At 38.8% G+C, this 18,629-nt stretch overlaps 1 non-coding gene across 1 annotated transcript; it reads right to left on the bottom strand.

Moving 5' to 3' along the window:
* Positions 1 to 18,341: 18,341 nt before the first annotated feature.
* Positions 18,342 to 18,417, bottom strand: TRNAV-AAC (transfer RNA valine (anticodon AAC)). The gene has a single exon. It is a non-coding gene; the product is annotated as a tRNA-Val (tRNA).
* Positions 18,418 to 18,629: the final 212 nt, after the last annotated feature.

The following is an 18,629-nucleotide window of genomic DNA, read 5'->3' as shown; positions in this document are numbered from 1 at the left end:
AAACTGCAACCTCAGTTATCAAGTATTCTTGCAAAGAAGCAACAGATTTCTCACTAGCTTTACTTGAATTAAATATTGCTCTCTGGAAATTTCAGTTATATTCTGTTAAAAATATCTTTTTTCTTTTTGGTTATTTTTAAGAATTTTTAATTTTTAAAATTATAATTAAAAGATAATACACAAAATACTAATAATAGTCTTTATTTCTGTCTTAGTGGTTTGTGAAATAATTCTCCTACTTTCCCCAAGTATAAAAGGTGGAAAACCATTGTTCTAGACTATAAAAACTACTTAGTTAATATAATATAAAATAAGATATTATTTATAAAACCAACCAATAATATAATATACCTAAGACTTTAGTTAACATGTAATGAAGAAACACTTCACAGGAAAAATATAAAACAGTATTAAAAGATGCAAACATTTGATTATATTAAAATGTACACATTGTTCACAGGTAGGACAACTCAGCAGCACTGTATAAATTTTCTAATGTTAATATACAAATTCAATGCAATTTTAATAAGTCATCTGAACGATTTGTTACACAGTTTGACAGACATATCTTAAAATGTATATGGGATATTAAATATGCATGAATAGTTCAGATAGCTATGAAAATGAAGAGCAGAGAGGTGAGACACACCAGGGCAAGCAGCAATATATACTATAAATTGTGATAATAAAACTCTCAAGGGCAGGTGCACAAACATACAATTGGATCCAAGAAATGTGGTGGAAAGGTTAGAAGTTATCTATGGGGAATTTTATATATGGTAAAGGTGAACCCTCAAAACACTGGGGAAATGGTGGATTTTTCAGTAAGGGGTACTGAGAATAGACTAGAACAAATAAAGTTGAACCTGTTTATGACACCGTTTATAAAGGAGAAAACTAGCTAGATTAAAAATCTTAATAAGGGACCTGGCTGTTTGGCTCTGTGGTGGAGCGTCGGCCTGGCGTGCAGTGGTGCCGGGTTAGATTCCCGGCCAGGGCACACAGGAGAAGCGCCCATCTGCTTCTCCACCCCTCCCCCTCTCCTTCCTCTCTGTCTCTCTCTTCCCCTCCCGCAGCCAAGGCTCCATTGGAGCAAGGATTGCCCGGACGCTGGGGATGGCTCCTTGGCCTCTTCCCCAGGCGCTGGAGTGGCTCTGGTCGCGACAGAGCGACACTCTGGAGGGGCAGAGCATCGCCCCCTGGTGGGCAGAGCATCGCCCCCTGGTGGGCGTGCCAGGTGAATCCCGGTTGGGCGCATGCGGGAGTCTGTCTGACTGTCTCTCCCCGTTTCCAGCTTCGGAAAAATACAAAAAAAAAAAAAAAATCTTAATAAGAAAGACAAAATTTGAAAGTCAATAGTTAGCCCTGGCCAGATACCTCTGTTGGTTGGAGCATCATCCCAAAGTGCAGAGGTTGATGGTTTGATGCCCACTCAGAACACATACAGGAACAGATCAATGTTCCTGTCTCTCTCTCTCTCTCGCTCGCTCGCTAAAATTAATAAATAAACATGTAAAATAGATAAATAAAAATGAATCGTTTAAAGAAATAAAAATTAATAGTTGTCCCTATTAATTGTTTGTGTCACAATTTATTCTCCTCATGAAGGACATCTGGGTCGTTTTCAGTTTTTGACGGTCATGATAAAGCTGCTGAGAACATTTGTGTACCGGTTTCTGTGTGAACAAACATAAGTATTCATTTCTCTTTATAAATGCCTACAAGTGAAATTACTGGGTCACATAGTAATTACGTGTTTAGTTTTATAAGAAACTGTCAAACTGTTTTCAGGAGTGGTTGTACTGTTTTATATTCCCACCGAAAATACGTGAGTGATTCAGTTCCTCTGCATCTGTGCCAATGTTGGGTGTTGTCACGATTCTTCATTTCAGCCATACTGACGAGCGTAGTAATTTCTCTTTGTGGTTTAATTGGCATTCTCTTGACTGCTAATGATGTTGAACATCTTTTTATGTGCTTAGTTGCTGTAAGATGTACTTTTGAGGTTGGAAACATAGTTCATTTGAAGAATTTTGAAGCAATAAATCCTGGAATGGGAAAGGAGTACAATATGTGTATTTGACTGGGGAACTGGAAGTATTTAGAGAGAAGCTAGACAGAAAAACTTGCTTAAAAAGTCACAGAAAGAACAAAAAGAGATTCTTAAAGTCAAAGATATCTTGCCTTTATTATTTTTTCCTCTAGGGTTCTATATTCAAGCTCTGCTTTTAACCTCTAATGATTCCCAAACGCCAGCTGATATTGGCCTCTACTGACTTTAAGCCCCATGCTCTGCTGTCTGTGCCCTGGAGGAACAGAATGTTTTCCTTACTGTAAACCTCACTTCCCATATTCTGCCCCTTTCTCTCCCATTCAAATGACATTTTTATTGATCACAAGTCTTTTTTATTTTATTTTAACTTTTATTAAGTCAGAGGCGGGGAGGCAGAGATAGACTACCACAGCAAGCCTCTACCAGGCAATGCTCTGCCCAGTTGGACCACAGCTCTGTTGCTCAGCAACTGAGCCATTTTGGCACCTGAGGCTGAGGTGTGGTGCCACTCTCAGCCCCTGAGGCCAACTTGTTCCAATGAGCCATGGCTGTAGGAGGGGAAGAGACAGAGAGAGATGGGGGTGGTGGAAAGAAGCAGGTGTTTGCTTTTCCTGTGTGCCCTGACCAGGAATTGAACCCGGGACATCCATATGCCGGGCTGATGCTCTACCATTGAGCCAACTGGCCAGAACCTGTGTATCTATTTTTTGCACAAGGGGCAAAGCAATCAAAATTTTCATAAGTCACAATATTCTTTATAAAAAACTGGAATATTTCTTTTAGTTATCTCCTAACTTCTTTTGAAAAATCAAAAGCTATGGTAATACTGGGCCTCTATTCTGAACTTATAAAGTGACCTGAGTCTTGGCAGTGGCCTTTAGTCAGGCACATGTGTTCCAGTTAGCCACAGTCTCCTCCACTCTCTAGTGTCCCCCAAGACAGAGTGAAGGCACAGAAAATCAAAACGAGTCAAATTACAGTAGAAAGTCCTAACTTTTAAAATCTCTCCTGCTTTATATTTTTCTTTACTTGCCTGACTCCTACACTTCAGACATTTGGTTTTTCTACTCTGCACAGTATATATTTTTAAAGTATTGTCTAGTTTGTGAGCCCCACTGACTTCCTGAGTCAACTCTGGTCAGATTGTAAATGGGGAATGCTGTGTCTAATAGGGCTGAGCTGGGATTGATGTGCTGCACAGAGTTCCTTGGGCCTGTGGCCCAGAGTGCAGCTCTCTTCACACCACCAGGTATGCCCAGGCCTGGAGTAGCCTGAACTGCTAATAACAAAATCTTTCTCTCTTGGAGGCTGAAGCCTGGCCTCACTGTCCTGACCCGAGTTTGCTCCTTCCTCCCCCACTGGACAGTCACATTTTGGCTTTAGAGTTGATCCCCAGGTGCAAAAGCAGCTTTTCTTTTCCTGTTTCTCCCCCACTAAGATTTATACATTTTATCACAATGCCTAAGCCATAGCCATTGTTTCTCTTCTATTTCTTTGGTGGTGCCTCTTACTCCTTTTCCTACTTTGTCCAATATTCACAGTTCAAGTGAATAACTAAAATTATAAAAGTGTAAAAATAATTTCAGCCTATAAACCATGGTATTAACAAAGTTATAATTTCATTTTGATTAGTACTACTATTATTTATTTTTATTTTGTTGTCCTACTAGACTGAGGCCATTTATCATTCTTTGTATTACTAGCTCCTAAGTGCTGAATGACTAGTTCCAGGTTATGTCAGATATAGAGTAGAAATTAAATAAATGGATAAAAAAACAAACAAATGCACAGGTTAAAGTAACTAGCAATTTATTTCAGAAGTCTCCTTCTTGACTTTTCCTGAAAAAACAGATCACGTCACATGCCTCTAGATAGTTCTTTTACATAGCTTCTTATTGCACTTAAACTTTAAACTCCCTATATATTTATACTTTTTATAATTCCCTACAAAGCCTTACAACTTTACCCACAGCATTTATTATTTTCTTCCTTCTTCACTTACAGTTTCATCCCACCTTTACCCCATTCGAAAACTTGGCTCTTTCCATTCTTCAGGTATCAGTTTAAGAATCACCTTTTTAGAGACTATTTAAATTGTCCACTCAGCAGGATTTTGCAAATCTGTCAAATGTTGACTTCTGTATCTCATGTCCTATGACAAACAACCTCAAAGGTAGCAGTTTAACAATCACTCACCTCCCTCATCCCTCTCTCTTGTGGTTTGATTAGATAGCCTTCTGGTTTAGAGTGGCGTGCTGAACTTTCTGATCCTCTGTTGTCTGGACCATCTAAGATGAACTCACTCATGTGTCTGTCTGTTGGTAGGCTGAGGGCTGCAGCATCTTGGTTCTCTTCCATATGGCCCTTCATCCTCTAGCAGGCTAGCTCAGGCTCATTAGATGGTGGTCACAATGCTGCCCCTGCAGCACAGAGCAAGCCTCAGGGCACAACTGTTTTCAAGCCATAGCTGGTGTCACCTTTACAAAACCCCATTGGTCAAAACAGGTTTTATAGTAAATGAAGTAACTGAATAATAAATAAATGAAATTGACTATTTTTAAAGAAAAATAGGACTTAACAAAATTGCCTTTAGTAGAGACAGATCATCTACACAGGCTAATTACAATAGAACAAACAAGGTACAGAGATTCCCCCAACCAAAGTGGCCCATATGGCTTCATAATGTATTTCTATCACACTACTAATGATAAGATAATCTGAATTATACTCAAACAGGATATATAAAAAAATGGAAAATTTCAAAGTTCTTCCTACACATTGTATAGTGTTGCTTCCCAAATTTGATAAAGATTGCAACAAAAATAAATTATAGATCCGTTTTACTAATTAGTATTGATGTAAAAATCTTTAATAAATTATCAGCAAATATAATTTAATAGTACATTAAAATTAAAAAACCAAGACCAAGTAGGTTTTATTACAGAAATTGAAGGGTAGGTCAATGTTAGGTAATCCACGTGTATAATCCATTATAGTAATAAAGTTTAGGAGAAAAATAACATGATTTCCTTCATAGACACAGAAATTCATTTGACAAAATTCAACATCCAGTCATGTGAAAAAGACTAAATGAAGGAGGAATTAATAGATGCTTGCTTAACTTGCAATATGCATGTGTTTGCACATGTGTGTATGTGTGTACATGTATGCATTTCATTTTCAAAGCCTTAGTGGTACTTAATGCAGAAACATTAAAGGCTTTCTTGTTAAAAACAGGAAAACAAGTCTTATATTTAACATTATATTAGTAGAATTACTCAATGCAATTAGATAAAAATAGAACAAATAGAGACATAAAAATGGGGAAGGATTAGGTAAAACTATCTGTACTTGAAGATAATGTGATTTTATATTTGTAAAACCTCAAATAGTAAAAAGAAAATTACTTTAAATATAAGATAGGGCCCTGGCCAGTTGGCTCAGTGGATTGAGTGTAGGCGTGGCTTGGGGACATCCCTGGTTGGATCCCTGGACAGGACACATGCGAGAGGTGACCATCGGCCCCCCCATTTCCCCTTCTCTCTTTTCTTTTCCCCTCTTGTAGTCAGTATCTCAGTGTGTCTAAGCATTGACCTCAGGCACTGAGGATAGATTGGTTGAGTCAAGCATCAGCCCCAGCTGGGAGTTGCTGGGTGGATCCTGGTCAGGACACATGTGAGAATCTGTCTCTCTGTCTCTCCTCCTCCCACTTAAAAAAATAAGTTTAGTAAAAAAAATCTGGAAAATAGCAGGTTAAATAAAGCATCCTATATTCATGTATTTAAACACAAACAAGTGAGAAAATATAATGAAATAGAAGACTGTGTTTCTGATAACAGAAAAATATATTATGACAACTTGGGAATAATTTCAAAATTCTCTATGTGAAAAACTATACAACACCCTAAAAGACACCCTGAAAGACACAAAATTCAGATAGTATCAATGGAAGGCCATACCATTGTTATGAATAGAAAGATTCAATAACATAAAAACGTCAGTTATTGCTAAAAATTATTTATATATTTAATTTATCGTATTTTTTGCTCCATAAGACACACTTTCTCCCCCCAAAAAAAGTGGGGGGGAAAATACCCATGCATCTTATGGAGCAAAAAATATGGTATTTTATTAAATACTTTAATACACCATTTGGTTCAGAATATTTTTTTCTTATATTTTTCCCTAAAACCCTAGGTATATCTTATGGTAAGTGTGTCTTATGGAGCAAAAAAATATGGTCATCTGTATAAAAATGTCATCATATATTTAGAAGGAACACATTTTTAAGAAAATAGGTATGAATGGATGGAAAACCTTGATGAGGAAGAAGATATTGGGCTGTTCCCTACTAAAATATTGAAAGATAATATACAGCTTCTACAATCAAAGTGTGATTTTGATTAATATAGACTGAGCAATGGAACAAAATAGAAAATCTAGTAATAGCTCAAATGCATAATGATATTTAGCAACACAACAAAGGCAGCACCTCAGATAAACAGATAATAATGGATTTTCAATAAGTAGCACTGGGATTACTGAAAAACTATTCCTGATTTGAATTTCAGACAAATTGCAAACATATCAGAAATTTGCATATAAAATATGACATCAAGCTAGTATTAGTCAAAAATTTAGGTGGATTTTGCTATAAATTGGTAGTCAGGAAAACTTTAAGTATGACTAAAAACTCAGAAGCAGTAAGGGAGAAGCTGGATAAATCTGATGACATTAAAATCATCAGTTTGGAAAATGCCTCCTTGTCAAAACAAAACAACAATAAAAAAAGCAACCCTGGTCAGTTTGCTCAGTGGATAGAACATTGGCTTGAAGTGCAGATAGATGTACCTGGTTCTATCCCCGGTAATGACACTAGTGAGACACATTCACCTGCTTCACTGCCCCTTCCTCTCTCCCTTCTCTCCTTCTTCCCCTCTTGCAGCCAGTGGCACAGTTGGTTCGAATGTAGCCTGGGTGCTGAGGATAGCTTGTTTGATTCATCCTCTGCCCCAGATGGGGTTGCTATGTGGATCCTGGTCAGGGTGCATGCAGGAGTCCATCTATTTCCCTTCCTCTCACTTAAAACAAATAAACAAATGAACAAACAAACAAGCAAAACAAAAGCAAAGTAAAAAATAAAATGCACACAACTGGAAAAATATTGCCAACCTATTTGCAAAATATGATTATCCCTAATATATAAAAACTTCTAAAAATACAGGAAAAATAAGCCAACAACTATAATGAAAAAATGAACAAATAAAAAAGAAGATATAGATATAAACATTTCATTCAGAAAAAGTAAGATGCAAATGGCTCTTAGCCATATCAAAAATATCTAATAGAAAAAATGCATATTAAAATTGTTATGGTCTGACCTGGGGGTGGCACAGTGGATAGAGTGTTGGGCTGGGACGTGGAGGATCTAGGTTCGAAACCCCAAGGACCCCAGCTTGAGAATGGGCTCATCTGGTTTGAGCCAGGCTCACCAGTTTGAGCCCAAGGTTGCTGGCTTGAGCAAGGGGTCACTCAGTCTGCTGTAGTCCCCCCAGTCAAGGCACATAAGAGAAAGTAATCAGTGAACAACTAAGGTACTGCAACAAAGAATTGATGCTTCTCATCTCTCTCCCTTCCTTTCTGTCTGTTCCTATCTGTCCCTCTATCTGTCTTTCTGTCTCTGTCTCTCTCTCTGTCTCTCTCTCTCTCTCTCTGTCTCTCTCTCTCACACACACACACACACACATACAAAACCTGTTATGAAATACATTTTCTCACGTTATTGCAAAGCTCCAAAACATTAAAAATAATTTGGTCGATTGTGCAAAGACAGCTAATTTTATACTTTAGTGGTAAGATTACAAAATTGTACAATATCTATGGAAGAGAATTTGGCAACATCTAGTAAAGTTATATGAGCATTTGCCTTTTGACCTAAGAGGGGTCTCATTGACAACTATAACCCCTAGACACATGGTGGAGTACTCTGTATCACTGAAATGGAATGAGGAATAATATCTCTACTATGTTGCATCAACTTCTGAAACATTTTTATGAGAAAAAGCAAGATGAAAAAATTTGTTTATAATCTATTGCAGTCTGTCTAAAAAAGAAGGGAAGGAAATAAATATATATTCACACATATTCTTACATTAAAAATGTAGGAATAGTTATAAATTAATTTTTTTTAATGTTACCCAATGTGAGAGGGATAAAATGGAAAAGAGGGGACAGGGATAGAAGCTAGATTTCTTCGAATCTGTCCTATTTTACAGATTTGATGTTACAATTTTAAAACAATATAAATCTTTTGCATAATTAGAAAAGAAAATTTAAATTTAAAAAGTAATTCTTAAAAGTCAGAAGTAAAATGAAAGAATTTGACTGTATATTCAGTTGGCAACATAGCTGCTCAGAGAGTAACTATTGCAACTGAGTTTACAACACTATCCCATAAGGACAAAAAAATGGCTTCCTCCAAAATTCTTAAATTTTTGGTGGTGATGTTGGTTTGTTATTTGAGACTGTGTGTGTAGTGTGTGATGGAGTAAACAAACCAATTAGGGTTTTGACAGTAAGAACTGGATTTTCAGATTGCAGGGAGGTGTGTAATGGATGAGACTATGTAAAACTTTTATAGAGTTGATTTTTAATTTAAAAATTGAGTATAAGCTCATATGTATTTTACCTCAAAATATACATTTTCTAGAATTTTTTATTTAAAAGATTTAGGGGAAAAAATGACGATTAGTATCTGCAGGATTTTCTTCTCCTAAAGAAATCAAGGTCTCTTGGAGAAGGGCAGAGCCCAGGTCTGGGGTAGGAAATGAATAATAACTCTGAACATCTTGCCATATCAAACACAAGGAAAACATCCAACATTACTAGCATCATGCTACAGAGAGTCAGGATCCATCTTGAAAAGGTTACACTGGATCAAAGATGGGACAATTCGGGAATCAATAAGCATAACAGTTAATAAATGAAATAAATCAGCTGTGTACAACTCAATGAAGTTGTATTTTTCCCTAAATTAAACTTAAATCTGAATGTAACCATGCATAATTTCACCACTGATCTACATATCAATGTATGATAAAAAGGGTTCAGAGGAGCATATTTAAAGACACTATGTGAAATAATCAGCAATATCTAAATAATGAGAAAACTCCAGGATCATCGTTCTATTTCTTCAACAATAATAACAAATATTCCAAGGAGAAAAAATTGCAAGGAGAACTTATACTGCAAAGAGATTTGAGATGTATCAACATATCATTAATCGTACTCAGTTTATGAAACTTTGTTTGAATACCAGTCAAACTAACAATGAACTAATAAAAATAAGAAGGAAATTAGGACACTGACTAGATTTTTGATAATCTGAAGGAGCTACCATTGTCTATTTTAGCCTATGTTCATAGAAAGAATTCTCATTCTTTAGGGGTATGTGAAAAACAATTATATCTGATGTAGAATTATACAGACATACACACACACACATATACACACATAAAATATGATGCATGGGATTTGCTTAAAATAATTTACAGTGGGTTGAAATGGATCTGAGAAAAAATAAGATTGGCCACAAATTGATAGTGTTGAAGTTGTGTGGTGGTGTAGTAGAACTTTTGCTACCTACATTTACATATGTTTACAAATTTTCATGATAAAAAGAAAAGAATATTTTAAAAATAATGGCAAGAAAAAATATCCTTTATGTGGTATTTATTTCCTTAACTCAGAATTTCTTCAAAAGCTACTTTGCATAAAATAATGAATATTATTATTAACAGTTTTGGTCCTCACAGGTTATTAAACCTGATTCTTTTTTTTTAATTAAAAAAAATTATTGTGTGACTTGTGGTAGTGCAGTGAATAAAACATCATCCTGGAACGCTGAGGTCGCTGTTTCAAAACCCTGGGCTTGCCTGGTTGGCCAAGGCACATATGGAAGTCGATGCTTTCTGCTTGTCACCCTCTTCTCTCTCTATCTCTCTTTCTCTTTCTCCTCTCCAAAATACATAAAATTTTTAAAAAATAAGAAATAAAACTTTTTATTGATTTTAGAGAGAAAGAAAGAAACATCAATTTATTGCTTTACTCACCTATGCATTCATTGGTTGATTCTTGTATGTGCCCCGGCCAGGCATTGAATCTGTAACCTTGGAGCATTCATATGATGCTCTAACCAAATGAGAAAACTGACCAATGCCTGAACCTTATTTCTTTCATTTTAGTATAAGCATGTCTTATTTTATTTTATTTTTTAAGACAGAGGCAAGGAGAGAAAGAGACAGGAACATCTAGCCGCTCCTGTATGTGACCTGACACTGAAATCAAACTGGCAACCTCCGTGCATTGGGACGATGCTCCAACCAACTGAGCTCTCCAGCCAGGGCTTAATTTTTACTGATTTTTAGAAAGACAAAGAGAGTAAGGGAAAGAGAAAGGAGGGTGTTGGTCAAATAAGTTTGTAAATATGATATATATGTTTGCTCGCTTATAGTTTGCATTGGGTGTGGAGGACAGGCTGTAAGCAGGCAGGGTCCTTATAGCCTACAGCTTAGTTTTAAGCCTAAACTTTTCTCCACACCATTGACTGTTGCATGGTAGGGGGTAGTACACTCATATGAGGAATCCCATTATGCCTCAGATAAGTGACTTTGTATCAGAGACTTCCTTGCTTGTATATTAGATTAAAGGTTTTGATTTCTGCACTATAAAAAAAATGGGGCAGAGAAGCCCATGCTAGAGGAGAGCAGAGAAAGGCCACGTGGAGGAGAGGAGAGGCAGCCAAGATGGCAGAGTGCTGAAGGAGAAGCCAGTTTGTGCAGAGTTTGCACAGAGAGAAGGAGATGGGGAACAAAGGTGAATAAGGCTGGTGAGGTAGAAATCTTTGACTCTAGGAAACTCGGGTAAGTCAGTGGCTTTGGGAGCCCTGAATGGAAAGAGAAGTGTTTTCCCACTGTGTGTATTTCTCGCCCACCAGGTGCGAGCTAGGATTAAAGCTAATGGCCCACCAGTTCTTGACTCCATTGTTTCATTACCGTCTGTCTGAATTAATGCGAACCTGCACGGGCCAGGCAGCTCTGCTTGTGGCTGTAGCTGTTGGCTTTCCTGAGAGGGAAGGGAAACATTTGTTGCTGCACTCCGTTTCACATTTTTTTTTGTTTGCTTCCCATGGTCCCTTATAGGGATCAAACCTGCAACTTTATTGTTTCAGGAAGATACTTTTAACCGACTGAGCTCAGGAGCCAGGGCCAGTATGAGCATGTCTTGATCAAATTTTAAAGTATTGATAATTAGAATAAACCAGGAACCTTTAAAATCTGTTAACTTTTTAAAATTCATCATAAACAAAACTTAACCTTCAATAATTCTATGCTTCATATATGTATATATAAAATAAAATATTTATATATCAGAAAACATTAATTTATTTTGCAATAACCAACAGCCTAAAGTTAAACAGTATATAAGAGGTTTATTTTTTGTTCTTTTTGGGTCAGTTCATTGTTCCTTGGGGCTCTGCTCATTGTAGTCACATAAAAGCCCGGGCTGATGGGAGTTCCACTTTGACATGTGCTTCAAACCATGAGCTGGCTCTTAAAGATCTGTGTGGAAGTGAGAGATGCCACTTCTCCTCACTTTTTATTGGCCAAAGCCAATCACATGGCCCCATCGATCAATGTGGTGAGATGAACCTAAACTTGTTGCTTTTAATACAATCTACCATGCCATATAGAAATATTTTTTAAGTGCAGAAAATTGCTTTTAATGCTCTATATTGTGTGGGTGCAAGAAAGTGATTATGAAAAACAACCTTTTTTCTATATTGCTTTTGTAACATAGTAATTTTTCAACTTTGAGTCAAAAGTATTATTTTCTTTTAAATTTACATTGGGTTTACTTCCTTTCAATTTGTGTAGTGCATTAAAAATTCTAACTAACATAGAAGCTTGGATTTGTAAAGAAAATGTTATTTATTTTGTTTATAGTAATCCTGTTACCTTTAAGATTTCTCACCAATGGGAACAGAAGGACTAACATTTCAGTCTTTATTGATGAATAATAAGAGAGTAACTTGAACAGTCTCCTCTGTTAATTTGCTGTGTCTTTGATTTTCCAGACATGCATCCCTCTCCTGGCTCCTTCTTTTCAAGATGGTGTCCAAATCTTAATTAACCATAAGGCAGAGAGGAGACCTTGAGATCCCTTGGACTTAGAGTCTTCTGGCTTCGAATGTGTGAGTCTGGGTGCTGAGTCCCTGCTGGTCCCCAGTGCTGAAGTCTGGCTGGTGAAAGCAGGGTCATTTTCTAGTGGTGCCCCAAGTTCTTTCTCTACTCTGTACTCCCGGTACCATAGATTCTTCTAAGGACCTGCACACAGTTCTTGTTTGGCTGCAGGTCAGGCAGTCTTCTGGCAGGCCTCACCATCGAACACTGTCCCACGATGGCAGTCCCTTCTGCCAAGCTCCCCAGTCAGACCCTCAGTTGCCACAGATTTCTGTCTATCTTGTAATGAAACCAAGCATAATTTTGGAGAGTAAAACCTCAAAGCCTCCCTAAACTGAACATGGATTATAGGTTACTGTCAGAAAGGGTCCTCCCAGAAGCCTACAGGGAGAATGAGAGCTAGAGGTGACGGCCATCACTATGTTTCTGTTCCTTAATTCTTACCTTACCCTCTCTCCGGGCCTTGGGGAAGGTTGGGCAGATGTATCTGAATAGCACATGCCTCTCTTTCTCTTTGTTCTTCTTCTTGCCATCTTACGACACCAGAAAGGGGCAAGCTTTTCTTTCATATCCCCTAAATCATATCTTCCCTTTACCCTAGAGTATCAAGTCATGGCTTCTATCCCTTAGTCAGAAAGAAAAATTTTGAACTATAGAAGAACACAAAGAGTATAGGATTCCCAGCTTCATGGTTGATTTGCTAAAGAAGGAAAAAGCGACCCTGGCTGGTTGGCTCAGTGGTAGAGTGTCGGCCTGGCGTGTAGGAGTGTCGGGTTTGATTCCCAGCCAGGGCACACAGGAGAAGCCCCCCTTATGCTTCTCCACCCCTCCCCCCTCTCCTTCCTCTCTGTCTCTCTCTTCCCCTCCCGCAGCCAAGGCTCCATTGGAGCAAAGTTTGCCTAGGCGCTGAGGATGGCTCTGTGGCCTCTGCCTCAGGTGCTAGAATGGCTCTGATTGCGGCAGAGCGATGTCCCAAGATGGGCAGAGCATCGCCCCCTGATGGGCATGCCAGGTGGATCCCAGTCGGGGGCATGCGGGAGTCTGTCTGACTGCCTCCCCGTTTCCAGCTTTGGAAAAATACAAAAAAAAAAAAAAAAAAAAAGAAGGAAAAAGCGGTATTGGAAAAGCCTTTCTTAACAGTGGCTGGCCTTCCTGTTGTAAAAACCTTGTGAGTGTCAGACGGTGAATATTGTCTCGTTCTTTCTTGTTAACTTCTATAAAAGCACTAATGTCCTCACAGACATTGGATACTTTCAGCAGGCCAAAGAACAAGGTCATGAAAGTCAAAGAAGAAAACTCATGTATGATTTACAAAATACTCTTGTATTTATATTTATTTTCCTTTTTTATGCACATTTTAATAAATATAAATTAGTATCAGAAAGTAAATAATGTGCATTTATACATGGTATAAACACTAAAAGGATAACATATATATTTTTTCTTTTTTTAAATTGAATTTATTGGAGTGACATTGATTAATAAAATTATATAGGTTTCAGGTGTACAATTCTGTACTATATCACCTGCATATTGTATTGTGTGTTCACCACCTCGAATCAAATCTTTTTCCATCACCATTTATCCCCCTTTATCCTCTTTTACCTCACAAATTTTAACACATATGAACTATTACACACACACACACACACACACACACACAAATCCATATATATATATATGCTATCACTCAGGTAACTAAACCAAGGGATAATAACTGGTATTTATGACAAAATCAATTGCACAAATTTGCATTACTATCAACTCTTCAAAAGTAAAGGTATTCATTTCCCAAAACACAGATATAAGCAGTAAGAATGAATGAATAAACATGACAATTATATTGGTGCCCAGTCATGGATTGTTCAGAAGAGAGAATTTGAAAATGTTTCAAGTAAAATGTTAGGCAGCAAGCAGGAAATGGACTGGGCAAAGCCTGAGATGTTAACTGATGCAGTTGAAGCTTAGCAGTATGGCCAAAGCAACTGTTTGAAAAACCTGAGTAAGAGCTGACACTTCAACCCTAAACCCAGAGATGAAAATTTAATTCATATCAAAACAAAGAGCCTTGTATCTCCCAAACCAATTGCAGAAACAATTGTGTGTGATCTCTTGCTGTAACACATTTTTTTCAAAGCCCTCTGAATGCCTCATAGTAAAAGAATAAAAAACTGGACTTCATGGATTAAAAGGATTAGTTTCCTATTATATGGGAAATTACCCAGCATCCTTGGTTCAGTTTGTTTTGATGATAGATTAATCTCATTATTATTTATTTCTTTTTAGAGCAACTTTTCCTTCAATATTTTGATTATAAGTATTATTACTTTGTTAGTTCACTCACCAGTAATGCATTTAGTTATGGGTTCTGTTGGGTTAAATGTTTTCTGTGCTCTTACTGTATTGTGGAAGTGTTTTGTATGATTAACACACACACAGAGACAACTTGCTTCAAGTGGTAGAACTGCTTTCATACAGATATAGGATTTTTGTTTGTTTGTTTGTTTGTTTTAGAAAGAGAGATGGACAGACAGACAGGAAGGATACGAGATGAAAAGCATCATGTCACTTTAGTTGTTCATTGATTACTTTCTCATATGTGCCTTCACCAGGGGCTCCAGCTGAGCCAGTGACCCCTTGCTCAAGCCAGTGACCTTGATCTCAAGCCAATGACTTTGATCTTCAAGCCAGCTATCTTTGGGCTCAAGCCAGAAACCATGGGGTCATGTCTATGATCCAATGTTCAAGCCAGCGATCCTGTGCTCAAGCTGAAGCCTGTGCTCAAGTGGGTGACCTCGGGGTTTCAAATCCGAGTCCTCAACATCCCATATCAATGCTCTATTCACTGTGCCACCATCTGGTCAGGCCAGATATAGGATAATCTAACAGTAGGTAATATTTTGACTTGATGTAATTCTATGCTTATAAATAAGTTATGTTCCAAATAATTGTCATTTAACATTTTTTAAAAAAGCTTTTTAAAGAAGTATAGTCTTACAGAAAGAAAGTTAAAAATAGTGGGTAGGTTTCACAAGCAACCAGAAGTTCATTTATAGAATGCTGACCCTGAAAGCCCTTTCAGGCTAATCTAGTCCTCTTTCTTCATTTATTAAAAGAAGAGAAGGAGGCCTGTATAACATAATGAGCTGACCTACGCCACACAAGTTAGTTGTCTGGGTGTGGTTAATCTGGGTGGTCAAGACCCTACAATGTGGCCACTGTTTCTTAGCATGTTCTTAACTCATGAAGTAGTTAAAAATATTTCAAAAACCTAACAAAAATAGATTTTTATCATGGTCATGAATTTCTTAGGATCACATGGATAACACTGAGATTGCAAATTAAATCCTAAATACCAGTGGCCGAGCATAGCAGAATTTGTTTCTTGTTCTTGCTGCAGGGTCAGCGAGGCCTCTGCTTTCCATCGTCATTTGAGAGCCAAGGTGGGTGCAGGGTCTGTTGTCTTGAGGCTACATTATCAGGCACATGCGCTCTTTTTTTTTTTTCTTCATTTTTCGGAAGCTGGAAACAGGGAGAGACAGTCAGACAGACTCCCGCATGCACCCGACCGGGATCCACCGGCACGCCCACCATGGGGCGACGCTCTGCCCACCAGGGGGCGATGCTCTGCCCATCCTGGGCATCGCTATGTGACGACCGGAGCCACTCTAGCGCCTGAGGCTGAGGCCACAGAGCCATCCCCAGCGCCCAGGCCATCTTTGCTCCAATGGAGCCTGGCTGCGGGAGTGGAAGAGAGAGACAGAGAGGAAAGCGCGGCGGATGGGTGGGGAAGCAAATGGGCGCTTCTCCTGTGTGCCCTGGCCGGGAATCGAACCCGGGTCCTCCGCACGCTAGGCCAATGCTCTACCGCTGAGCCAACTGGCCAGGGCCACATGCGCTCTTTTAAAATGGTTATGGAACTAACCATTTTAAAGTGAAAAATAGTAGGAAATACTGGAGATAAAACAAAAAAAAATAAATTAAAAATATTTCTTGAACGATAGGGCTTGAATAAAAGCAGGATAATTTGAGAAGGAGGTGCTCATATATTCTGATCATGAAGCGGCCTATGAAGGAGACATCTGAGTACTTTCCAGGAAGGATCTGAAAAGCTGGGCCCTGGTTCTCTTTCTGGATGAGGAGTGAGTGACAGGAGTGTAATCCTATGTTTATCAGCTTCCGTTAGGACTGTGTTTTGACTCAGAAGAAGAAGAGAGGCATTCAGTGAACATCTTCACATATATCTTTAATTTTACAGCCCCATTTGGCAGAGAAGATAGCTGTTATCATTCAAACTTTATGGATGGGGGTGGGAATGGCTCAAAGGGATTTGAGCTAGAAACGTTAATTGAACAGTTGTTAGGCTGTATGAATAGTGCTCTGAGAAGACAAAGTGCTTTGCTTCATGCATGTCCATGGACACAGGGTAGAAAAGGACAGAGCTAAGACTGGAATCCAAATTTCCTAATTTCTGGACAGCAGCTCTGAACTCTGCAATGTATTGTTTTAGCTAGAGGGCTAGTGTCACCAGTGATGAATGTTTCTAACAATGGAATCTTTCATCTTTCAGTGTGGATACAAACCAATATTCCTTACTCTTACATTTGGGACTTTTAATTTGGCTGAGCTGAGACAAAGATACTATCCATGTAAACATCCTCCTCCTCCCCTACACCTTCCCCAACCCAGTATGTACTTGAATCTATTGATACACACCAGGGAACTTAAGTAACTGGTGATGGAGGGAGAGGTTTTAATTCAGAGTGGGGGATATTATGGCAAGTGTCCTGTAGATTTTATTTGAGATACCATGGCTCTGGATGCTTGAAAATAACTTTTGTATTATTCTGGGCAAGAAGTAAAGGCTAGGACTTAACAGACCTATTCAGGGGTCACTTTGTGAGTCTCAAGAGCAGTGTTACAGGATAGGAAAAACCCTTCCCCCTAGCTTTGCAGCTGGTCCTGTGCATGAAAGACCTGCAATTTTAGAGACTTTCAGAAACTGCTTTTTAACATGGAAAGTGATATTTTCATTATGTACCGTGATGGCTATAAGGCTTTTGCCAAGTGGCTTTATACAGACAAAACAAGTGGGTCAAAAAAGAGAAGACAAAAAGAAAGATAGTGCTGCCTGGTTGGTTTTATGAGCCCAAGGGAGAAAACCATCTGAGCTCCTAAAACTAACTAACTAAATAAATAAATAGCCCTGACTGGTTGGCTCAGTGGTAGAGTGTTGGCCTGGAATGTGGATATCCCGGGTTTGATTCCCAGTCATGGCACATAGAAGAAGTGCCCATCTGCTTCTCCACCCCTCACCTTCTTGCTTCTTTTTCTCCTTCTCCTGTAGCTGTAGCTTGATTGGAACAAGTTGGCCCCAGGTGCTGAGGATGGCTTCGTGGCCTCTTCCTCAAGTGCTAAGAAGAGTTCAGAGGTAGGCAATGAAGCAACATCTTAGATGAGTAGAGCATCATCCCCTAGTGGGCTTGCCAGGTGTATCCTGGTTGGAGCACATGCAGGAGTCTATCTTTGCCTCCCCTCCTCTCACTGAATACAATAAATGAGTGAATGAATGAATGAATCAATCAATAAATAAATAGAGCCTATATCAGTGGGGAAAGGGTAGTCATGAGGTCTGTTATTTGGATGTGACATATATGAAGCCAGCAGACATTAAGGTTATATGTTTTTTTTTTTTTTTATTTTTTTTTATTTTTGCATTTTTCTGAAGCTAGAAACAGGGAGAGACAGTCAGACAGACTCCCGCATGCGCCCGACCGGGATCCACCCGGCACGCCCACCAGGGGCGACGCTCTGTCCACCAGGGGGCGATGCTCTGCCCATCCTGGGCGTCGCCATGTTGCGACCCTTCTGGGTGTCGCCATGTTGCGACCAGAGCCACTCTAGCGCCTGGGGCAGAGGCCACAGAGCCATCCCCAGCGCCCGGGCCATCTTTGCTCCAATGGAGCCCTGGCTGCGGGAGGGGAAGAGAGAGACAGAGAGGAAGGCGCGGCGGAGGGGTGGAGAAGCAAATGGGCGCTTCTCCTATGTGCCCTGGCCGGGAATCGAACCCGGGTCCTCCGCACGTTAGGCCGACGCTCTACCGCTGAGCCAACCGGCCAGGGCCTAAGGTTATATGTTTTTAATAGCATGTACACCCTCTTTAGGAAAATGAATCAGCTAAATCAAACTTATTTTAATTGTTAAAACAAATCATTATCCATCTACGGAAGCAATTGTTATTTTTAAGATAAAAATATTTCCTGTACTTTAGAATAAAATGCTTGGTATGGTTTTAGACAATGCTTTCCTTTAAAAAAAATAGCAAATTAGTTCAG

This window comes from Saccopteryx bilineata, chromosome 3 (assembly GCF_036850765.1).
Source record: "Saccopteryx bilineata isolate mSacBil1 chromosome 3, mSacBil1_pri_phased_curated, whole genome shotgun sequence".
NCBI classification, from domain to species: domain Eukaryota; kingdom Metazoa; phylum Chordata; class Mammalia; order Chiroptera; family Emballonuridae; genus Saccopteryx; species Saccopteryx bilineata.
Note: the sequence above shows the minus strand (reverse complement) of the source record. Positions and strands in the feature narration are given on the sequence as shown.